This window comes from Felis catus, chromosome A1 (genome assembly GCF_018350175.1).
Source record: "Felis catus isolate Fca126 chromosome A1, F.catus_Fca126_mat1.0, whole genome shotgun sequence".
NCBI lineage: Eukaryota > Metazoa > Chordata > Mammalia > Carnivora > Felidae > Felis > Felis catus.
Genome location: NC_058368.1, coordinates 140,150,459 through 140,175,891, shown reverse-complemented (window position 1 = coordinate 140,175,891; position 25,433 = coordinate 140,150,459). Strand labels below are relative to the sequence as shown.

Here is a 25,433-nt window from a genome sequence, read left to right as displayed (position 1 = left end):
TAAATTTTTATTTATTTGGAAACAGAGAGGAAGAGGCAGCGAGAGAGAAAGAGGGAGAGAGAGAATCCCAAGCAGGCTCTATGCTGTCAGCACAGAGCCTTACATGGGGCTCAGTCTCACAAATGGTGAGATCACGACCTGAGCTGAAATCAAGAGTCGGATGCTTAACCAACTGAGCCATGCAGGCACCTGACCATTCATCATTAAATATTATTTTAACTATAAGGTTTTTGTAAATGCCCTTTATAAGAAGTTCCCTTTTATTCTGACCCTGCTGAGAGTTTGTTAAAAAGCATACATGAGGGCATCTGGGTGGCTCAGTTGGTTAAGTGCCCGACTCTTGATTTCAGCTCAGGTCATAAACTCACAGTTCTTGAGTTCGAGCCCCACATCAGGCTCTGTGCTGGTAGTGCAGAGCCTGCTTTGGATTCTCTCTGTCTCTTCTCTGTTCATTCCCCACTTGTGCTCTCTTTCTCTCTCTCAAAAATAAATAAATAAACTTAAAAAAATCATAAATGAACGCTAAATTTTATCAAATGGATTTTCTGCATCTATTAGACTGGTCATATGATAAATTACATTGACTGATTTTCAAATGTTGAAACAGCTTTGTATTCCCAGGATAAAGTTGACTATTATATATTACGCTTTTTATAAATTTCTGGATTCAATTTGCTAGTACTGTGTTGTTTTTGTCTATGTTCAGGAAGGATACTGGTTGAAGCCTTGTTTCCTTGTAACATCTTTATCTAGTTTTAGGAGTAGGGTAATTCTTTCCTCATAAAATGAGTTGGAAAGTGTATCCATCTTTGCTATATTCTAAAAGAGCTTATGTAGAGTCAGTATTATTTCTTTTCAAATGTTTAGTAGAATTCACCCGAAAACACATTAAAATTTAATTGTACTGACATAGAATTGTGAAGAGTAAATGAGACAGTGTATAAAAATAGCTTAGGTGCTATAACCGAACCCACACAATAACAAATATTTGCTATTATTAATAGTTTGTTAATCCAACTTAATATAGGTAGTATAAGAGCATGCACCTGCCCAGTGAAGATTATATGCCACAGGCAGGCATGCAAACCAGCTACATTGGCCATAACTGATAACAGTAAAGGATCTGAAGGAAAAAACAAAACAAAACAAACTTTAGCTTTCTTTGCTACAACCGTGATATACCCATTTAAGATACATAGTGAAGGGCCAATAACATTTTAAAAGAATTTCAGCATTATACTATCTGAAACAGCTTGTTTCATAATTTTCCTTTAAATTGCTCTATGCCCAGGGGCGCGTGGGTGGCTGTCAGGCGTCCAACTTCTGCTCAGGTCATGATCTCGCGGTTCGTGGGTTCGAGCCCCCTATCAGGCTCTATGCTGACAGCTCAGAGCCTGCAGCCTGCTTTGGGTCCTGTGTTTCCCTCTCTCTCTGCTGCTCACTTGTTCACGCTCTCTCTTTCTCTCTCCCAAAAATAAATAAACATTAAAAATTTTTTTTTGATTTCTATATGCCCAAGAAAAAAATGTGTTGCTATCTACCAAGTCATGAAATTAGGAATAAACTTAAAATTAGGCATGCAGATAAAGAATATAACAAAATTCCTCTCTATGTCCACTTTGCATTTCAGTGACTACAAAAAACACATGAGGACTAAATGAATGGTAAATAATAAATCAAAGGTGGTGTAATTTTAGAAATCCATTAGACAACATACTGAATATTTCAGCAGTTTCAATGATGCATTATTACACACTCCATAGTTTTTTATACATCCCTATATGGTTTTGCAGCCTGACATTATAACAGAATGGGGGTGGAGGGAGGCAGTGAAGCATACCAAAAGCACTTGTGGAAATGTCTAATGGAATATTAATGAATCAAACTAATAAAAAACAAAATCTAGATCTTTCAAATGCTAAGGTTTCGCTGGCTATGAACAGAGAGGACTCGAGCCTTGGCAATCCTAGGCTGCTGATGATCATCACAGAACTACATTAACGAAAGAGACTGCTAAAGTCAGAGTCTTGTTTCCTGTTGGATTAATAATGAACATTTATTGAACATCTCTCAGCAAGGCTATAAGGAGACTGTCTAAGTCAAACAAGTCTATGTAATGCTCTCACACAGCTCCATAGAACACACAGATTCCCTTGGTATATGGAGAAAACCTGGGTTTTTCCACTATAAATCCACTATTTATAGTTCTGTGACCTTGAGCAAGTAACATACGTTCTTTAGGCATGAGCTTTTTAATTTCGAAAATGCATTACTGCCTCCTGATCTACCCCACAAACATTTCTTGATTATGGTAGACCTCGTGTCACCTGCTGAATCCACCAGGGCAGACCCTCAAGAAGACAGACAAGGAAATGAGCATTCACAAAAGAGAGTAACAAGTGTTATCACTATGTAAGTAGAAGGTGCACCAGCTGCCCATTGGAATGGGAGACTTCCCTAAGGAGACTACTGCTAGGTAAATTCTGAAGGATGAATGGGAGTTATCTAGGTGAGCTGTGGAGGGAAGGATGAAGGGGAGAGCCTTGAGGCAGGTGAAAAGGTTCAGAGGAGGCAGAGGAGAGGACCCTGCCATCAAGGAACTGAGGAAATTCACTGTGGCCTTAGTAAGGAATTGCTCATTGATCTTAAGGCAATGCGGAGCCACTGCTGATGTTTAACATGAAAATAGATGCAGTCTTTTTGTTTTACAAACCTATAATGTATTGAAGACAGACAAAACTGAAAGCCAAGGCTCTGTAATAAAGCTATTGCATTATTCCAATCAAGTGAAGATGGTGGTCTGGACTCAGGCGTGATAAAAACTAGTAACAGGTTGCCTAGAAGCACGGCTGGCATGTGCTAAGAACCCAGCACATGTTAGACGCCTTTTTTCCTTCTTCTCTTGTAATCATTCCCATTATTTTAAAAGGAATCGCCCAAAAGTCCCAGGAGCCATACAAGTAAAACCTCTTTCTGATGAATAATTTTACAATGAAATATTCTCGGGGCGCCTGGGTGGCTCAGTTGGTTAAGTGTCTGACTTAGGCTCAGGTCATGATCTCATGGTTCCTGGATTTGACCCCACATCCAGCTCTGGGCTGATAGCTCAGAGCCTAGAGCCTGCTCCAGATACTGTGTCTCCTTCTCTCTACCCTTCCCAGCTCACACTCTGTCTCTCTCTCTCTCTGTCTCTCTCAAATAAGTAAACATTAAAAATTTAAAAAAAAGAGAAATATTCTTCATAGCAGATACTTTCATACGTCCACTGGGAAAAAATACGTTCTATTATTTTACCTCTTTATTTTTGGTCACCTAGTGATGAGATTTCTAATAAATGTTGATAAAAATGCAGTTTCTTTGTACCAAATTGTTACAATGTTTTAGTTAACTACAGTAAGTTTTCCCGCTAATATTAGCAGCCTCTCTGGTCACCGAAGATCACATTACCTGTTATACTGTCTTCATAGACTTTAAGCACCCTTTAAAATTATTTTGACAGTTTCATTTTTACTTGGGTATTGTTTATTTCCTCCCCCTCTAAATGTAATCTCTATGAGAACAGGGACTTTATCTCTTTTTTTTAACGTTTATTTATATGTTTTAAGAGAGAGCTCAAGTGCAAGTACGGAAGAGGGGGCGAGGGAGGGGCAAAGAAAGAGGGAGACAATTCCAAGCAGGCTCTTCACTGTCAGGGTAGAGCCCAACGTGGGACTCAATCCCAAGAACCATGAGATCATGACCTGAGCCAAAATCAAGATCATGACCTGAGCCAAAGTCAGTCGCTCAACCAACTGAGCCACCCAGGTACCCCAGGGAATTAATCTGTCTTGTTCTTTGTTCTACCTCCAACAGCTGGAGCAGTGCCTGGTCCTCAATAGAGGCACAATAAATATGTGTGGGCAAAGTGCTTCACAGAATGCAGAATGAGGGGCTGTCTATGTGAAGTAACTGAAACTGGTCACTCCTGACTGGTATCTTTACCTCAAGGCTCTCCCTACCCTAACCCATTGTACACCTGATTTCAAATTCATCTTTGTGAATGTGTAGTTTTGATAAAGATAATCCCCTGCTCAAACTGAGCCCAAACCGCTGCACCCAAATTCAAGAATTCCCATCCCCCCCCACCCACCCACCCAGCAGCTCAGCCTCCCACCACTGCCAAGTTCCAGTGCTCACACCTCGTCTCTTCCCACTCGCCCCCCGGATGCTCCACCTCTGCCTCAAATATCCTGCATCGCCCTGTCTGCCTGATAAAATCCCATCTGGCTTTTGAGGTTTTTCTTTATTCCTTAGGTCAGTGGTTCTCAGCTGGGGGCAATCTTGCACACTCTCTACTCCTACCCTGGGAACATTAGGCACTATTTGAGACAGTTTTGGATGTGATGACTGGAGGGGTAAATACTACTGGCATCTAGTATCAGTCAGGGATGCTGTTAACTACCTTACAAAGCACAGCACAGCCTCTACAAAGATTTATCTAGCCCAAATGTCAGTAGTGCTGGGATTGAGAAGCTCTACCTTAAGAAATGAGCCATTGCCATCTTCAAACCACTGTAGAGTTTTGGGCCGCTTATAATGAATGCCCACTCCTCGTTGTACAGTATCTCCGGATTTAATTCGTCTGAGCCCTTCCACACACGTCTGTGTACTTGAGATCACAGGCTGAATCCTACCCATCTCATCTTTCCTAAGGAGCACAGCATGTCCCTTGCATAAAGGAGATGATCCATTTGTTAACTGAAACTGAATTGAAACTTTGACTTCATTTTTTTAAATATTTCAATTATCGACTCAAGTCCATTTTCTCCTGTCTCCCATTAAGAAGAAAAAAAAAGGTAGGCATGCTCTTGTGCATTCAACTTTCAAATACTTAAGACTGTTATTAAATAACTTCTCTGCCTTCTCAAATCCAGATAAATTCTGGTGCCTTTTATGCTCTCATAGGAAAGAGTGCCCTTTTAGGGCAATAGCCAGTGCTCTTTGGATTAACTGTAGTTTGGATGCTAGTTTTCATTACATACTGTGAAGCTGTATTTTTTTTTTCATTTAACATACCTGTAGCTTTTAAGCTAATAAAGAAGTAGATAAACAGCCAACCTTGAACTTCAGCTGAGTTAAAAGGTGGCTTTACATGAGCCAGGACTAAATAATGTATGCCATGATTCATTTAAAAATCCCTCCTTTTCTTATTATCCTAACACTTAACAAAGTTAATAAATATTTGCTAATTTTATAGTTCAACATTATAAATATGTTCTAAGCATTTTACAAATAAAATATTGTGGCCATTTTGCTGACAGGACTATATATAGAGAGGCTTTGGGCACATTTACAAAATTCAACTAAGAGCAAAAATTCACATTGGACTATCAACTCCTAATTTCATCTCTTCTGAGATATAAGAAATCTATTAGCATAAGCAATATACAGACACAGACACACACTAGTTCTTAGAATTAAGTTAGGAATTTTGAATGAAAAATTCAACTTGGTAAAAGAAAGAAAATCTGATACAACCTGAAAAGATCATCATATATCCCTTCACCATTACTAGAAGGTAGGCTGAACCCGAGGGTTAAACCCAAGTGGCCTCCAGCCTTCGGACACGTGCAGTGGCTAACCTGAGAAGCTAGACATCCGGATTCCCAGTGCTGTCAGTCAGAGATAGTGAAAACCATTATGGAAGAGTTCTGTGTTGTCATATGCCAGCCAGACCAAAAATCAATGGCCAGTTATCCTTTGAGAGAAGGAGGGAACCCCTCCAAGCAGAAAAGTACAATGCAATCAGAAGACCCTGAGAAGCACTTAACAGTGTTTCTCGAGTGAAGATGTCACAACCCATCACTACCAGAAGAGTAAATGAAGGCAAGATACACACACACACACACACACACACACACACACACACACAGTACCCAAAAAAAACACATAAATACCATCAAAAGAAAGCACTAATATGGCTAGGAGGAGGTGCAGAAGTAACGTCAAAAGCATCACTGGGAGCCCCAAGAACTCAGGGTCACACTTTACTACACTTCAATTTTAGGCAAAGACAGTTCATTGTATGATTTTTAAATCATTTACTGAGTGAAAAAAATTCCTGACCCAACAATTGGACATAGCATGAACTCTTATTTAGGAGCTTTGTTAAATGCAATATGATGTTACACCAAATGTCTGATGTGGTAATCAACACAGCAACTCTGTAGTATGGTAATAATAAGAGTTTGCATAACATCAAAACGTTGGAGTAAATGAATTAGTTGTCTATTGCAAAATATCCCTTTAACTTTGGCCCAGGCCCCATCAGTGTATAATTTAGACAGAGCTCAGATGCTTCCAAATCTTCCAGGGCCAGTAGGTTTCACTGGTGTCACCCCTAAAGAAGAATCATGTCATTCTCATGATATTAAATAAAGCTGGAAGTATAAGATGGCCTGTATTCCTGTCTCACATTCAATTATATTAATCAATGGCTTTTCTCCTCAGGCTTCCCGGGAAGTGGATGTTAACCTTTATGGGTTTGGATTATTTTTTTTTTTTAGTCACTGCCTTTGAATATAATCAAACCTTCTTGTGCACTCACATCTGTATCCCAAATAGCAGGCACAATCATTACATATTCAGGTTCCCAGTAATGAATGTTTAGAGCTCTGCTCCAATAACAATGTCCTCTGCGTGCCATAGATAAAGAGTATGATGCCTTTATCAATACTCCAATTTTAGATTAAAAGGCACAAAAACGAGACATACTATTCAGTCCTGGGTCACTCATTCCATGTCTTCTGATGTATTCCTTCTGAATTACCCTTGTATCAATTTCTGTTGATAGAAAAATATTCTTATACTTAAACTACAGACCAAGACAGGTCACCAAGTTTTCACTCCCTCTTTTGTCAGAGTCTCTTGTAGAAGCAATTCAGATGGCTCCCACCTTCATACACAGAAGACTGGCAAGGGAATCCCATAGGAAACATTGTCCAGCAGTGACCTCAGAGAATAACAAGACTTGAAAAGCAGGATCAGAAAGAAACCACCAGACTCCTAATTGGGCATCTCCTCCAGTTGTTAGAGCAGCCATCTTTGAAAATGTCTGTTTCTTCTTTCTTCTAAGATTCTCCTGTTCCTACCCATCATGAATTGAGATTAGAGAGCATGGTAAAAACTCATGCCTTCACAGCCCAAGTCTTCACACAGCTTGCATTTTGGGGGAGCCTTGGAAGTAGAATTATGATAATTATGATAGAGGCTTGTATATTTTCTATAGACACACCATTTCTGTAAGCAAGTCCAGGTCATACACAACCCTCTTCACAACTACTGCTAGAGAGAGAATAATGTGGTAATCTTCACAAAAAGAGCATGCTCCCTTCAGAAACAATGCCAAAATGGAAGAGCCCTCTCTGTTACAACTTGCCCCTTCTAATCCAGAAATAGAAATCTGCTTACTACATGTGACACTAAAATGTAGAGAATCTAGAGCAGTCCAACAACACCTAGCAATAACATATATTTTCAATGCCTTGTTAAATAATTTTCATAGATAAAATAACCCACCTGCACACATCAACTTAAAATAACTATGCAATGCCCTAACAGTGACAAGGAGAAATAGACGAAATAATAAAATAGGTTTTTAAATATGAAATGTTCCACTGTAACAATTCTAGAATACAGAATAAAGACATGAAATGCTTGCTTCTAAATGTATAATCACCAGGGGGCCTGGGTGGCTCAGTCAGTCAAGTGTCCAACTCTTGATCTTGGCTCAGGTCATAATCTCACAATTTGTGAGTTTGAGCCCATGTCCAGCTCTGTGCTGACAGCGTGGAGTCTGCTTGGGTTTCTCTCTCTCCCTCTCTCTCTGCCCCTTCCCTGATCACGCTCTCTCTCTCTCTCAAAATAAATGAATAAACCTTAAAAAATGTATAGGGGTGCCTGGGTGGCTAAGTCGGTAAAGTGTCCAACTTTGGCTCAGGTCATGATCTCAGGACTTGTGGGTTCAAGCCTCCCTGTTGGACTCTGTGCTGACAGCTCAGAGCCTAGAGCCTGCTTCGGATTCTGTCTCCCTCTCTCTCCACCCCTCTCCCACCCACCCAGAGAGAGACATCCTATCTCTCTCTCAAAAATAAATAAACATTTAAAAAAATAATTTAAAAGCTGTAATAATCAAGACAGTATGGTACTGGCACAAAAACAGACACTCAGACCAATGGAACAGAATAGAGAACCCAGAAATGGACCCACAAGTGCATGGCCAACTAATCTTTGACAAAGCAGTAAAGAATCCAATGGAATAAAGACAGTTTCTTCAGCAAATGGTGCTGGGAAAACTGGACAGCAACATGCAGAAAAATGAATCTGGACCACTTTCTTACACCATACACACACAAAAAAACTCAACATGGATGAAAGACCTAAATGTAAGACAAGAAGCCATCAAAATCCTCGAGGAGAAAACAGGCAAAACCTCTTTGATCTTGGCTACAGCAACTTCTTACTCAACATGTCTCCAGAGGCAAGGGAAACAAAAGCAAAAATGAACTATTGGGACTGCATCAAGATGAAAAGCTTATGCACAGCAAAGGAAACAATCAGCAAAACTAAAAGGCAACTGACAGAATGGGAGAAGATATTTGCAAACGACATATCAGATACAGGGTTAGTATCCAAAACCTATCAAGAATTTAACAAACTCAACACCAAAAAAACAAATAATCCTGTGAAGAAATGGGCAAAAGACATGAATAGACACTTCTCCAAAGAAGACATCCAGATGGCCAACCAACACATGAAAAAATGCTCAACTTCACTCATCATCAAGGAAATACAAATCAAAACCACAATGAGATGCCACCTCACGTCAGAATGGCTAACATTAACAACTCAGGCAACAACAGATGTTGGTGAGGATGCGGAGAAAGAGGATCTCTTTTGCATTGTTGGTGGGAATGCAAACTGGTGCAGCCACTCTGGAAAACAGTATGGAGGTTCCTCAAAAAACTAAAAATAGAACCACCCTACAGCCCAGTAACTGCAACTAGGTATTTATCCAAGAGATACAGGTATGCTGTTTCAAACGGGCACATGCATCCCAATGTTTATAGCAGCATTATCAAAAATAGCCAAAGTATGGAAAGAGCCCAAATGTCCATCAATGGATGAATGGATAAAGAAGATGTGGTACATATATACAATGGAGTATGACTCGGCAATCAAAAAGAAGGAAATCTTGCCATTTGCAACTATGCGGATGGAACTGGAGGGTATTATGCTAAGCGAAATTAGAGAAAGACAAGTATCATATGACTTCACTCATATGAGGACTTTAAGAGACAGAACAGATGAACACAAGGGAAGGGAAGCAAAAATAATATAAAAACAGGAAGGGGGACAAAATACAAGAGACTCTTAAATATGGAGAACAAACAGAGGGTTATTGGAGGGATTGTGGGAGGGGGAATGGTCCAAATGGATAAGGGGCATTAAGGAATCTATTCCTGGAATCATTGCTGCACTATATGCTAACTAACTTGGATGTAAATTTAGAAAATAAAATAAAAACACAATATAAAAAAATAATAATTTTAAAAAATGTGTAATCACCATGAATGTAACAAACACCCATGGAGACAAATACAGGTGTGCTTAGTAGCAACTTAAATATCACAACTAGTGTGTGTTACTACTGGTGACATGATTGTTGGAAATGATGAGCAACTCTTGGTAAGATTTTATTTTTTATTCATATGTATGTATGTATTTAATGTTTATTATTGCGAGAGAAGGGGACAGAACGTGACGGGGGAGGCACAGAGAGAGAGGGAGACACAGAATCAAAAACAGGCTCCAGGCTCTCCATTGTCAGCACAGAGTCTGACAGGGGCTTGAACTCACGGACCATGAGATTATGACCTGAGCCACCCAGGTACCCCAACTCTTGGTAAGATTTTAAATAAAACAAATTGTAGTCTTCCCTTGATTTATAAGTAGTTTCACTCAAGGAAAATATGTTATATAAAAAATTATGCAAAAAATACTTGTGTTTAACAGAAGAAGTTCTAGACCTAAGTTATTAGAAATGCAATTTTCACTTAAATGGCTGTCTGAAGGAACACGGGAAAGTTGTGCAGTATGTGAGGCAATGCTCTGTTAAGTGGAACTGTCCTATGCATTATATGTTTTTGGTCAGTGGAACATAGGTTGAAGTGACATGCACTGTTTCTGAGCCTAGACTTAAGAGGCATCACATGTTTCCGTTCATTTTTCTTGTACTTCTATCATCCCCATGCAAAAAATATGAACTGGAGAGCCAATTACTCCAAGTAGAATTAAAGACCTGAACCTAACCTGTACCTTGGGTAAAATCTAGCAAAGCTCAACAGAAATTAGCCTGCCAATCCACAGATGCACAGGCAAAAAGATATTGCTTTAAGTTACTAACTTTTGGAGTAGTCAGTTAGGTACCATGATGTAGCAATAAATGTCTGATTTGTCAAATGAGATTTTCTTTTTTATTCTCCCCAGCATAAGTGAGGCAAGTATGGTTAAAGGAGGAATAGAAAAATTAGTAAGAAATTCATAATGTTGGGGTGCCTGGATGGCTCATTCGGTTATGCATCCAACTCTTGATTTCAGCTCAGGTCATGATATCATGGTTTGTGGTATCAAGCCCAGAGTCAGTCTCTGTGCTCTCTCTCAAAATAAATAAACTTAAAAAAATTAAATTTATAATGTTGGACAGGGAGTATATGGATAATAGGAAAAAGAAGGAATGGGTGCTATCCAGGGAAAAGGTAAAAGTTAAACAGCACTGTATAAATACATGATATTGAACCACTAGCTACATGAGTTGCTGGGATATAGAAAAACCCTCCAACAAACCATGCCAATGTGTATTTCATGAGTTTTCTCCCCTACAATCACCTTCAAAGGATGAAATCTGCAGTCGGCCATTACCTGACAGATCCATGTACAGGCAGGCAGGGATGGAATATGAATTGAATAAGGTTTAAGTTTTCACTAAATAAAACCCTTGTCATCAAAATTCAAACCATGGCTCATTTATCTGTTCAGATTCTAAACACATAGACGCTAAATAACCAGTAGATGCACATCAAGCCCATGGGTATTTCATTTTTATCAACATGTTTGCTTTCAACAAAATTGGAATCTCCCCTAAACCTGGCTTATATAATTTAGATATTTTAAAAATTACCTAAGTGTATCGGTAATTCTATCTAGTTACTAATATTCTGATATTATCAGGGCTGTTATTTAATAGTAAATAAAAGAAATAATGAGTTTTAAAATTTGTGAATAACCACAGGCAATGATTCCATGTTCAAATGATACAAGAATGCATTTTAAATAATTTATATGCATTTTTAATAATCTACAATAATGCCACATGACCCTGACGTTTCTAGAATCTATACAAAAAAATGATAGGAGTATCCAAAGCAATGAAGAAAATACAATTAAATACAAGAATCACAGAGTTCACAAAATAAAAACAAACCAGTGATTCATAAATAACTATGCAATAAATTTGACAATCTGGATAAAATTGACAAATTTCTTTTTACTTAAATGCAGTTTACTAAAACTGACATAAGAAGAAATAGAAATCTGGAGCCTTTATCTATTAAAAAGAAATTATTTTGTTCCCCAGAAGAGTGGGGAGAAAATCAGGGACTGTTTTCTCTGCCTCTGGCATCTTGTGGACTGAGACTTTGGGCATCTGGGGATAGTGTCAGGACATTCCCATGTCCATCAGCAGTGATTAGGCTCTGCCAAGCAGTTTCCCAGACTCTGGGCATGAAAAAAAAAAAATGGGTATCTGAGCAGGACAGGGAGAGCTGCATTTAAGCACCTCCAGAGGACTGAGGTCAGGATAGTGGAAGAGGCTTATGATTGGAAAGGACATGCAAGGAGTTTCTGGGGTGTGGGAGCCATCCCTATCATGATCTGGGTGTTGGTTAAAGAGATGTGTTCAGTTTGTAAAAATCAGTTCAGCTATACACGTTTAATATGTAGACTTTTGTCTATGTATATTATACTTGCATTTAAAAGGCTTAATAATTATTTAAAATATGTTCAGTCCCTATGTGTCCAGCACCTGGAGTTACAAAGATCTCAATGACTTGGCCTCTTACGGTTCAAGGGGCCCAGAATCTAGGAAAAACACGTGTAGAGAGGCTACAATGACAAAATGTGAGAAGCACTCAAGAGACGTGGCTGCAAAGGGACTGGAAGAAACAAAGAAAGGGGCCTGAATTCTGTCATGGAGGGAGATGGATGAAGTTTTAAGCTGAGGCTTGAAGGGCAGGTAGGAGTCTTTTCCATGAGTGGGTGTATGTTGGATGGGGGGGGGGGGAAGGTACATTAGGACATTCCAAACCCATGGAAGGGAAGATAATAATTGTCCATCTCCAATCTCATCAAATATACAACCACAGTAGGATGAGAAATGTCCCTAAGAGCAAGACATTTGAGTAGTAATACTGGCTTTTGACAGCTATTAGACACATAAGATTTATTAAGAATGGAGGTGGGGGGATGGAGGAGAGGTCCTCAGCTTTAATAACCTAAGTCAGCAATGAGCAGTTCTTCTCAGTGGCCAGTGTACTGATGTTTATAGGCGAGTTCCCTTTTTTCATTCAAAATGAAAACAGCTTTATTGAGCACCAAAATAATCCCTGTCCTCACAACTTCAACTACCTTCTTGTATTATGAACTAAAACAAAACAGAACAAAACAAACGTGGCACTGTGTTTTAGCCACTAAAAGATTAATAACTAGACCTATTTAAGAAACATCATCACAGAGGCATCGCGAAATTCATTTTTACCAACTTTACTAATGCCTTACTTACAGAGTAATATGTAATTATTGCTAAAAACTCAAGTAATTCAATTGTTTCTGATTTTTCACTACCACAAATAAAATGCATAAAACATCCTGTGCAAAATGCTGACCATTTATCTTAATATTCTGATACTTCTGAGCATGTCTGAAAGGGAGGGACTAAGAAATTCCCAGGAAAGAGCTCAGTCCAAACTGAAGGCAATCTGAGACCCACTAGTCATGGTCTCAGGACAATGGGCTGGAGTGCAAAGGACAGTTGATTGTGAATACAGGATGCCATGTCCTCTGCAGTGTTTCTCACCAGCCCCATATATTCACACATTCTCTAAACTCTCCAGGGACGTAAAGAGCACATGTAGTGTCAGCAGCTTCTACAACACTGGAGCCAGGGCACTGGGCAGTGGGGAGTATGCGGCACAACACTGCGGTGATGCTACTGCAGGGAAATAGGGACAAGGACCACAGGAATGATGCCTGACGACTCAAAGAAATAGTGAAGAATCTTTACAGCAGACTGGGAATCCACAATTGGGATAGGAATAGAGCCAGGAAAATGACTGTGGCTGCTAGCGTGGATCTGTATTTCTGCCTCCACATTGATGTGGCCAAGAGGAAACCCCAGTGACAGATTTAACTGGATACTTCAAAAATAATAAACTTTCAACATTTATTTATTTTTGGGACAGAGAGAGACAGAGCATGAACGGGGGAGGGGCAGAGAGAGAGGGAGACACAGAATCGGAAACAGGCTCCAGGCTCTGAGCCATCAGCCCAGAGCCCGACGCGGGGCTCGAACTCACGGACCGCGAGATCATGACCTGGCTGAAGTCGGACGCTCAACCGACTGCGCCACCCAGGCACCCCAAAAATAATAAACTTTCTATTTAAATTACTTTTGGGTTCAACACAGCTCATAATGTGTTTCATGTGCATTAACTGGAGCAGGCTGTCACATGGTGAAAACAGTAATAGTGTGAAGGCAAACACGACAGGAGCCCAGTGGAATTATTAGAATGTCACTTCTCAAATACAAACACACGTAAGCACAAAAATTGTAAAAAAAAGAAAGAAAAAATGGCATGGTTAGAGCTACTAAAAAGTAATATTTAAATAAGTATATTTAAAAACAAGCTAGCCAGAGCCTGAAATGACAAAGTGGGTCACCTTCTCTACCCACTGCCAAAATGCATGGCCGCTCCCTGCTGCAAAGGCTCCCGGGCTGTGTGACTCAGCTGGGTGATTTAAAGCAAAGAACATACATCTCTGATATTTCTCTTAGAAAAATGTTAACCTTCCCCCCACCATGATCACTATTTCGTGTGGATCTGCAGATTTAAAAACCTGAATATAGGTGGAGATGAAGTCTAAAGCACATTGTTCCTGGTGTTGCCACAAAGGCAGACCTAGAACTTGAAGCTGCGATCCCTCAGCAACTGCAGGTGCAGTGACAGGGAGGGAATGTCCATGGAAATGACCAAAGAATGGGAGAACTAAAGCTAATTCTTTAAAGGCTCTTGATGCTCACTCAAAGGTTTAGACCACACTAGATGGTTGTAAATGTGAAGACAGTCATGGTGTACTGGAAAAGACATTGATCTTGGTTCAGCCAATTATAAACCATGTAAGTGAGGAAAATCATAAGTTCCCTGAGGCCAAGGGTCATTAAGAAGACTATAATGCTCCCCATGCATGTGCTAAATACAAACATACATAGGTTACCAGTATTAGCTACATAATTGACCTTGTATTCAAAAAATTTCAAGAGGTGATGGCAGAGCATAAACCAAACACAGGGCCTTTCTGAACATGAGGCACCATGTGACCATGTAGGTCAAAGGCCAATGAAGCCAGCCCTTGTGTGTTACCGTTCCAGAGATGTGTTCTTCTTGAGAACAGGACCTTTGTAACTGCACAGCAGAATCTCCAGAGTACCTTGAATTTGGTAAATACTCAGGAAACATTTGATGACTTACAGAATCACATTATAATAAAAAGGTTGTGGGATCCCACACATTAAGAAGGAATACTTCCATTTTACAAAAAACAAAAAACAAAAAAACACACTGATTGAAGAGAAAAATCTTTTACGGTACAGTGCCTGCAAAGTAACATGCTAGGAAATGTACGTATGTTTTCCCTACTTAACCTTTTCACACAATCCTAAAAAAGACATATAAACATCAACTTTTCACAGCTTAAGAAATCAAGGCTCTAAAGAGGTAAAGACATTTGTCCACAGTTACACCAGTTTTGTTAAACAGTTCATTAAGTCATCTGATAATATTTCCTGGGCTCTTACGAAGCTCCAGACACTGGCTTAGACACTAGGGATAAACAACAAGACAAAACCACAACCTATCCCTGATCCTGTCCTTGGTCTCCTGGAATGTAGAGTTCAGTTGGGAGAGACAGGCATTAATGAAACAACCTCACTTTAAAAAAAGAAAGAGAAAAATTAATGAGCTTTATCAACAGAGTTGCCAGATTCAGCAAGTAAAAATACAGGATGCCCAGATAAATGTAAACTTTATATAAACAACAGATAACATTTTAATGTAAGTATGCCCCAAGCAACATTTGACTAAGAAATTGTTTGTTAATCTGAATTCAAATTCACTGAGTATCCTGTTTTTCTCCAACAGTCTTATCTAGAAAGAAAAGAGAACCGTGAGAGAAGAGAGAATTTTCACCTCCCAAGAGAGGGTTGGGAGGCTGCCCCAGAAAGGGAAGATGACTAAGGTCTGAAGAGCATAAGGAGTCAATAGGGTGAAGGTAGGATAGAGTAGGTCATCGGGAGGCTGATGTCTGAAGGTTGCTAGATTGGGAGAGGTTTGGAGGTCAAGCAAAATGAGGCTACAGACTTGAGCAGGGGCCAGACCATCTGGAGCCTTGAAGGCCATGCTAAGGTTGTCAGCCTTCTGCCACCAGACCAACCTTTCATATATGCTGCTCCTTCTGCCTATGCTCTTTCTTCTGATGCCATGTGCATAACCGTCTCCACAGAGTTCTTTCCAACCACCCTTCTTGCTCACTCCGCCTCTGACCCCTACCACAGAAGTTAGTCATCTCTAAGTCTGTCTTGCTAGCCAGAAGGCGACTTCTCTCAGAGCTTCGAGGAGAGACTCAATAAATACTGAAGAGAACAACACAACTTACAAAGCCCACGTGTTCTGGGTCCCTGCCATACTGTCAGGTACTCATTCCAGTACCCCTGCAAGTGTAGATCCCTGGTGATGACATATAACCCACTTGTCAGAGCTTGATAAACAACATATTCTGGGCCCACCCACAGAACTACTCGCTTAGAACGTCTAGGATGAAGCTCGGACCTCTCCATTTGAATAAGCGTCTCAGGAAAGTATGATACACAGGGCAACTGAGAACCATCGGTCTATTTGGCTATACTAGGATTCTAATTCATAGGATTTTTAAAGAGTAGCAAATAACAAGAAAAAGCACTTGGTCTAATTAGTCATAAATCTCACTGTGCTCCGGAATTATAAGAGGGCACAGTGCTATGAGAAGACTAAAGCCCATTAGTATAGTTCTTAGTTACCAGTCGTAATCATTTGTAGTACAAAGTGTCCACAGGAAATGACACAGCAGGCATGGTATGCACTGGGTGCTCAACAGAAAGCGTTTAAAATGTGTCATGTTAGGGGCACGTAGCTGGGTGGGTAGAGCATGTGACTCTGTCTCAGGGTTGTGAGTTCGAGCACCACGCTGGGTGTAGAGATTACTTAAAAATAAAATCTTTAACTAAAATAAATTTCTCATATTAAATTCAACTGAATATCTACTCTACTGAGATTAGTGAACTGAGATTACTATTTTTCAAAATTGGCCTTTTAAAAATGTTTTAGCCCATAACCATAATGGCATAATACAAACTCTAACAGATCAATTATTCTACAAAAACAGAGCCCATATCTCCACGTAAAATTGGAACATGAGTTAATAAAAAACACTTCTTATATTCTACTTATAAGCAAAGTTCAAGTTTAAAATATAACTCATCAATGGATAAAGAAGATGTGGTATATATAAACAATGGGATATCACTCAGCCATAAAAAATAATGAAATCTCACCATTTGCAACAACATGGATGGATCCAACTGGTATAATGCTAAGTGAAATAAGTCAGAGAAAGACAAATACTACCTGATTTCACTCAAATGTGGAATTTAAGAAACAAAATAAATGAACAAGAGACAGAAAGCAGACTCTTAAATATAGCGAACTGGTGGTTACCAGAAGAGAGGTGGGTAGAGGGATGGGTGAGAGAGGTGAAGGGGATTAAGGGTACACTTATCTTGGGGTGCGTGGGTGGCTCAGTCAATTAAGTGCCAGACTCTTGGTTTCAGCTCAGGTCATAATCTCACGGTTCATGAGTTCGAGCCTCCTGTCAGGCTCCATGCTCATGGTGTGGAACCTGCTTGGGATTCTTGCGCTCTCCCTCTCTCTCTGGCCCTCCTCTCCTCTCTCTCTCTCAAAATAAATAAATAGACTTTTAAAAAAATTTTAAAAAGTATATTTATCATGATGAGCACTGAGTAATGCAGAGAATTGTTGAATCACTATATTGTACACCTGAAACTAATACAACACTATGTTAATTATACTGGAATTAAACTTTTTTAAAACAAAAGTCATCATATATTTCTGCATTTCATGGAGGGAAAGAATATTAGAACCAGAAAGTACTAAACCATCCAATCCACTGCTCTCCTTTTTTTAAATTGTATTTATTTATTTTTAATATGAAATTTATTGTCAAATTGGTTTCCATACAACACCCAGTGTTCATCCCAACAAGTGTCCTCCTCAATACCCATCAACCACCCTCCCCTCCCTCCCACCCCCCATCAACCCTCAGTTTATTCTCAGTTTTTAAGAGTCCCTTATGGTTTGGCTCCCTCCCTCTCTAATTTTTTTTCCTTTCCCTCCCCCATGGTCTTCTGTTAAGTTTCTCAGGATCCACATAAGAGTGAAAACATATGGTGTCTGTCTTTCTCTGTATGGCTTATTTCACTTAGCATCACACTCTCCAGTTCCGTCCACGTTGCTACAAAGGGCCATATTTCATTCTTTCTCATTGCCATGTAGTACTCCATTGTGTATATAAGCCACAATTTCTTTATCCATTCATCAGTTGATGGACATTTAGGCTCTTTCCGTAATTTGGCTATTGTTGAGAGTGCTGCTATAAACATTGGGGTACAAGTGCCCCTATGTATCAGCACTCCTGTATCCCTTGGGTAAATTCCTAGCAGTGCTATTGTTGGGTCATAGGGTAGGTCTATTTTTAATTTTTTGAGGAACCTCCACACTGCTTTCCAGAGTGGCTGCCCCAGTTTGTATTCCCACCAACAGTGCAAGAAGGTTCCCGTTTCTCCATATCCTCCTCAGCATCTATAGTCTCCTGATTTGTTCATTTTACCCACTCTGACTGGCGTGAGGTGGTATCCGAGTGTGGTTTTGATTTGGATTTCCCTGATGAGGAGCAATGTTGTTCACTGCTCTCCTTTTATTTCATATTCTTCAATTCTCCCCAACAGAGGAAGAGATGATGATATGCAACTCGCACCAAGTGCCCCTGATTACAAGGGGTGTTCGTGATAAAAGCAAATGGTGTCTTTATGCCCCATTAAGACATATTTCCAGCAAGGATAAATAGTAACTTGACCCCCCCCCCCGTTGTTATTTCAGCTGTGTCAAATAAAGAAGCTCCAAATTCACTGCAACACTTACACTGGTTGCTCAATAGGGCTGGAATTGAAAAAAGCAAATCAAAACCAAAAACAATTTAGCAATGTTGTACCAAAGGTGCACACAGATGGGGGGCCTGCCTCTCTTAGGTTTACTGACAGACTTAATCTAAATGACAAGTTTGTGTTAAATGGGTAACGATATACATGTTGTAAACCATGGGTCAGACAAAACCCACAGCATAAGGAATCCAGAGGCACTGGTGAATCATAGGTTTTCCCTTGATACAGTGCACAGAATAAAAAGGGCATTTTAACTTTAACCATTCATAGCTATCTACCATTACGTCTGAGTCACATGAATAACAGCATTGTGAATGGCTAGGACGGCATTTTGACAAATCAGATGTTTTTATTCTTGAAGTATATCATCAGGAAGTTTACATTAGAGTAAGAGATAATATCCCTAATAATGGGAAATGGATTTTCTGGGACTTGTGGTCACATGATATATTGCACATTATGATACTCTCTGTGGTAATCTTCCTAAGGGTGGAAACTGCTTCCTGTTGTCTGAGGCACCTTCCACACTTAAGGAATATGATTGGGTTAACTGTGGGCAGAATTTTTACCTAAAAGCTCTTAGGCTAGTCTGCTGCTGGGACCAAAGACGCTACTTTTACTGTCATTGGGTCATGAAACATAAATTTGCTTTCTCTACTACATTACCAAAGACACGCAGATATAATCCAGAGCTTTCTTTTTTTTCCCCTCCTCCTCCAGACAGCAGCTAATGGCATCTGATTTTATATAAGACTGTTCGGAAAAGTCTATTGTCTGCGTTTGCAGACATTGAAGGCTAAATTTCATTAAAGGAACAGCAGTGGTGAATGTCTCCAGAATTTTTAAGATAAAATTAAATGGCCTGTGTTTCATAATATTTTCCATTCATAGATAATTTGTAGGCCCAAATCTCTCAGAGACCATCATCTTTTGTCCTCAAAACAACTTTGTAAGAAGAGCTAGTCTGAGCTATTTTTCACACTTCCTAAATGTGCAGGATGAACCCAAGAGGGTAAGTCCCTAGTCCCAGGTGATAGGATACTTGGGAAAGTGGGGACTAGGATTTCTCCCGCTGGGCTCTTTGATGACTGCTTCTCTGTTTTCCTCCCTTCCTTCCCTCCACCTCCCGCGCTTTGAATCCATTCGACAAGCATACTGCAGATTTGGACTCATTCTGCAGAGCCAACAGAAACACCTTTGCCATGAGGTCTCCAGCAAGTGGGGTCTTTTTGAAAAATAGTAATAAAATGAAACACGGATTGGGCTTTTTATGTTTTACCGGGATTATGCTTTCCTAGTACTGCTTTCAACACACATTTTTATGTCATAAAAGAGGAATGCGGCACGCTGTTTTGCAGGCCGTTCTCAAGCCCCACTTAGAGGCCTGGTCTCCTGACAAAACTGCGGAAGAACGGTGAAGGAGTGGGTGCGCACTACCGAATCTCATGAACCTCAGCATCGAAGCTTTCCGAGGAAAACCTGCCACGAGCACGAGGCCTTTCGGAACTTGCCGGAACTTGCCACAGAAAAACGAGTGAACGACAGAGATTACTGCCAAATTCTTTTCCAGGATTAAGGCTAAGAATTAAACTGAAACAACTTTCTCGCGCTGACAGTCAACTCAATATTTAGGAAGGAGGGCTAGCGAGAGAGGAGGCCATCGGGACATCCCTGCTGCGGCTCCTCAAAAGACGCCCCATCTTTTGGATCCCCCGGGGAGCGCCTGGCCGCTGCGGAGCCTTCCCGGCACTGCGGCGCACTGCGGTGGGGAGGGCCGCCCGCAGACCCGGCCCTGCTGGGCTTTCCTCGCCGCCCCCGCCGCAGTGGGCCCCCGCCGTCCCCGCTGCCCCGCCCGGTGGGCGCTGTCTGCGCCGGGTACGCTGCCGAGCATCCTTCACCGGGGAGCCGTTGACGCACACACGCGCGCTCCCAGACCGAGACTCGGCCGCCTGCCCTCCAGCCCCCACCCCCGCCCGCCCCTAGTGGGTCTGCATTTGCATCACTCGCACACGTAGTGGGTGACGTGAGCGCCCCCCCGCGCCCGCTCGCGCCATCCAGGCGGCCCCTCCCGCCCCTGTGACTCAGCCCCTCCCCCTCCACCCCCGCGCGCCCGGCGCCTGAGTTCCCCTCACGCCCCCAGCAAGGCTCCGGGTTGTGCATCTCCCGTGGGGTGCCCGCTGCTCTACAAGTTCATCACCATGTTCCGCAACCTTCGTGGGCCCAGCCCCCAGGGGTCCCCGCGACAAGCCAGAGAAAAGTCTTCCCAGTTCTAGAACCCAGGCGGAGGGGAAAGAGTCGGCGAATTGAAAGAGTCAAATGGGTTGGGTGATCGCCTCCACAGCGCTCACCACCACCTGAGATGACCCCGGTAGCTTGTTTACGGGTGATAGCCCCTCTCCCGCAATGAGCCTCAAGCCAGTAGGTCTATTTAGCCGCACCTGGAGCACAGTAGGCGCTCGGTAGGTTTTTGCTGAATGAAGGCGTAGTGTATGTAATGAAGTGCGGCACTTACAAACAGCCACAGCCCCGTGGGATTCCCTGTTCTCCATCCCTCTCGGGTTCTCGCGCACGGGGGCTTCGGGGATTTCCGTGGAATAGCTTTTTTAAGACTGGGTGTTTCTTTCAGGCTCCCACAGCGCCCAATGCGGCTCTCTCCGCTCTCCCTCCGCCCGCACGTCTGCAGAGGGATCCCCGCCGAAAAGTTGAGCCCAAAGCTGGGGTCGGGGTACAGGCTGGACATCCCGCTGGGGGCTCGAACCCTCTTGTTTGGATTCAGCCTCCCCTTCCTCGTCCAACCACGTAAGCCAACTACGGTGGAGGTCCCCACGGAAGGCGGGCGCGGCTCTCGAATCCCCGCTGGCGCCCACCCGCCTCCCCCGGGGATCCGGACTAAAGTGCGCCTGCCTCCCCTGATCTGTCCTGGGCAACCGGGGGTCACCCCATCTTCTTTACCCCGAATTCCCCGGTCCCGCTCCAGCAAAGGCGACCGACAGGGTAGCACCAGGCACCTGCAACCTCTTCCTCAGGGGCACTCGGGGCGAAGTTGCGCTTCTACAAGGCTGCAAAAAGTTCCCCCACGCTCCAGCGCTCGGCTCCCGGGTCGGGAAGGGAAATTAGGCGGCGGCGGGAAAACCCGCCACCGCTGCCGGGGTCCCTCACTCACCGCTCCAGCCGCCTGGGACCCCTTGCCCTAGGTGGTGTCAGCGCTGCAGCAGCCGCCACGCGGGCGTCGCTCGGGCTCTCTCCCTGGGGCCGCCTCCGTCTGCCACTCTCGCCTGCAGCGCGCGGAGTGGTGACTCCTCTGAGCGTGTCAGCGAAGAAAGGAGGGGCGGGAAAGTGGCTCCGGGCTTGCACGCTGCGGTCCTCCTCCCCCTCCTCCGCCTGCGCCTCCTCCCCGCGGTGCTGCAGTGCCGGGCGGCGGCGTGGTGAGAGTACGAGCGGTGCGCAGGGAGGGAGTCACCGCGCGCGGGGGAGGCCGGAGCGGCTCACGACTCCGTGCGGGGCGGGCTGCCTGGCTCCGGGAAGTCCGGGTGCTGAGGCTTTGCTGCAGCTTGGGCTTGGGGGGAGGGGAGGGGCCACCCCCATGTGGCAAGTACTTTGGGAGGATGCAGGGCTTCGAGTTTGCTACGGGGGGGGATAGGAAAGGGCGCCAGTCCTGAATTAGTCACTGAATGTGACTCTGCGTGCTGCACTGGGGGCGGCGCCCCTAGTCTGGTCCCGCGAGACAACAAGGAATTCTAGGTGCTGGACCTAGGTGGTGCCACGGGAGAGAGGGTTTGCCGGTATTTCTGGGCCTGGGACTGACCTGTTAACGTCAACTCGGCTTCCCGGGAGCTACCTGGGGCTTAAATTGACCAGTCCCTTCATCCTCCGCCTCCACGCTGGCATACAAGTCGAGTGGAAACTTGGGGCACAGCAAGAGCAAACAGGAGGAAACTTTGCTGGGTGTCTGGGGTCTCCCTAATGCCAGGTGGGGCCAGACATCTGTACCCACAAGCAGACACCCAAAGTGGCCCTTTTGGGGGAAACTACCGAATATTTTAAAAGGAGGGAGGAGGCACGGGAATTCTGCTTGTATTCTCAGTAACACTGGTGTGCTGGAGACCCCACCTTGAGCTTCCCCATTTCCGGGCGGCGGGGTTCGGCGGCTCCGGGAAACCTACCCTGGCGAAGCCATGCCCGAGGCTGGCGCCGCCACCCCGCGGCGACAGAGGAGGGCGTTGCCTTCCGCCGGCCTCGGGCGGCCGCGCCTCGATACTCCCCAGCCCTCCCAACAATCCCCCTCCCCGCATCTCGCGCACTGCCACCCAGACACTGCGAGAAGCTGGGCTTCCCCAAGTCTCTGACCTGCCAGCTCCGCACTCACGTGGAACCAATACAGAGTGGGAAGGGGCTGCACTGGCCGGTGTCCTCCCTAGCATCACTGCTCTCGTGATGGGTGACCCCAAGCAAGACAAAGCGCAGAGCCTGAGCAGGATGCAGTGGGTAGAACTCACACACACACACACACACACAGGCGCGCGCGCGCGCGCGCGCGGCTTATCTGCCCATATGCTCTATTCGTGTAAATATGCCTGGATGATTGAATGGATCAGTTTGTGGATATAAATATAAATATTCCATGTATTTGTGACGGAAAGAAGAGATACCAGGCGTCTTGGGCAGCCTCCTGCCCAGGAGAGTTGGTGGGGATGAGATGGTTCAACCCTGAGCTGTGTTGTTACGTGGGCTTTGTGGCTTGGTTGTGTCACCATGCATGATACTGTGGAGAGAAATAGAGACAATCCTTGGTGGATAACTCTCCCCTCTCTCCATCTCAAGCACTCAAGAACTCTAAGTTGGGATTCCCCTGTCAAACCTACACTTGCTTGGCTATATGGGTCTTTGAAAACATGCCTGGGTCTTGTTTGGGTTAAAGACTTTGTAGTTTGAAACCGTATGTGGTGTTGTAAAGTGGTCAGGGAAACATGAAAATTAGGGAATGGGCTATTTGCATTTCATGAATCCTTCTACATAGACAAATTATTTAAATTAAATAATTATTTAGGCTAAAAGGATTGTGTTGTTACCATGAGGAGGAAACTACACCCCACGGGAATGCCTATAAATCCAGCATTAGAAATTGTGAAATTTAAAAATTTGTAATTCTTATCCAGATTGCCTATGTATTATTTATAAAACTTTGAGCTCTCAAATGCAGAATGTGCTGGTAATTTCACTGAGTTCCCAAATGGGTAGACACCCTCTTGAGAACCTTCCCCCAAATGTCACACGATAATGGATTATTTCTCCAATGAGAGAAGTTCAGAAAACCATGAATGGTCAACATTCTTTGTGCTATGCTATCTCTTCCTTCAATTATTTTCCTGTGGAAGATATTCAAAGAAGTGTATAAATTTTTTAGCTGCCAAGTTTTCGTGTCTTGATGCAGTTGAAGATGGCAGCTCCTGCAGGAAAATCCCCGATTGTGTGTTTTCAAGAAATGTCCGGGTTAAGACTGGCTTGTGTTGGGAGAGGGTATTTTAATGCTGTGTCTTTGGAGGACAACAAGTATTTTCTCAGGATGATGGGATGCGTAAGTTCTTCAGCTTGCCCCCCAAAGCTGCTCTCATTTTAGGGTCCCACTCAATGTACTCCTTGGCCCCAGGCCTACTGGAGCCAGCATTCAGTATAGTCTTCTTCACACCTTTCTTATAAGGACATGTTTCTTTTTTCCTCCTAAAAACACTTGTCTTGGAGGAGCTAATGGAAAGTAAAGTTACACCTGCCCTGTCCCCACAAAATCCCAGTGCTCTGAAGTTGTTACCCTCCTACCTATCTCGAATTTTATTCCTCAGTGCAGTGTCCGCTCATCATGCTAGAAAGTAAGCCATTAAACACACCCAGGGAACATCAAAGATCTGTCTTCACATCTGCAAAGTGGATTCAATAAAAATAACTCATACTAAGTACAGATGCTGTGGTGATCCAATTCGTTAACATAGACAAGAAGCACTATCCCCGTACCTAACACACAGTGGGCACAGAATAAATGTTAATACCGCTTCCCCTTTCAATAGCCAGAGTGAAGTTTTCCCAAGTCTGTGCCTTGGAGTGCTACTCCTGGAAGATGTTCCTACAGGCTCAGAGTAACTAACAGCTGGCTTCCAGAACAGAGACCTTGAAAAAGCCTCATTAACTTGAACCAAGGCTACACAGCTCGTTTTCCTCACCTTCATCATCAGGGGTCATAATGAGGCACAGACACCCTTCTTACCCCCAGTGCTCACAGCTTCCCCAAAACTCTAGGTCTTGAGTCTACCAATGTTAATCTCATTAAGCCCTTAATGCCTATTTATATTGGTTACCACATTAGCTCTGGAACCTCAAGTGTGTTTCTCATCTCCTACATTTTAATGTTCATAAGACTTAGCACATCCTAGATGTCCCTTTTCCCCTATCCAGCTCCTGGAACTTTCTGTCTGTTTCTGGAATGCACAATCCACCACTAGCAAAATGCTGTATATGTCCAGCCTCTTCTCTGAAGTTTCCCTTTACTTCCTGCTCTGATCCTCTCCCTAGAGATGCTGCTTCCACAAACTTCTCAAGTGATGACTGGTTTTTTTTCTTCTCCAGCTCTTATATCACTGTGTCAGGAGGTAAGAAGGTGGTGTCCTTCTCATTCCTCATTGCTGCTTCCAGAACATCATACATTCCTTCTCCTTAAACCTATAGCTTTGAATCTCATGTCATCGGATTATTTTACACTTTAAATGGTGCTGTCATGCTCAGACCTCCAAGTCATTCAGCA

At 43.0% G+C, this 25,433-nt stretch overlaps 1 protein-coding gene across 1 annotated transcript in view; it reads right to left on the bottom strand.

Moving 5' to 3' along the window:
- The window catches only part of SV2C (synaptic vesicle glycoprotein 2C), a 224,445-nt gene extending 202,507 nt beyond the window's left edge, over positions 1-21,938 (bottom strand). The window contains exon 1 of the mRNA XM_003981081.6: positions 21,807-21,938. The gene's annotated coding sequence lies outside the window, so the exon portion shown is untranslated. The remainder of the gene's footprint in view (positions 1-21,806) is intronic.
- Positions 21,939-25,433: the final 3,495 nt, after the last annotated feature.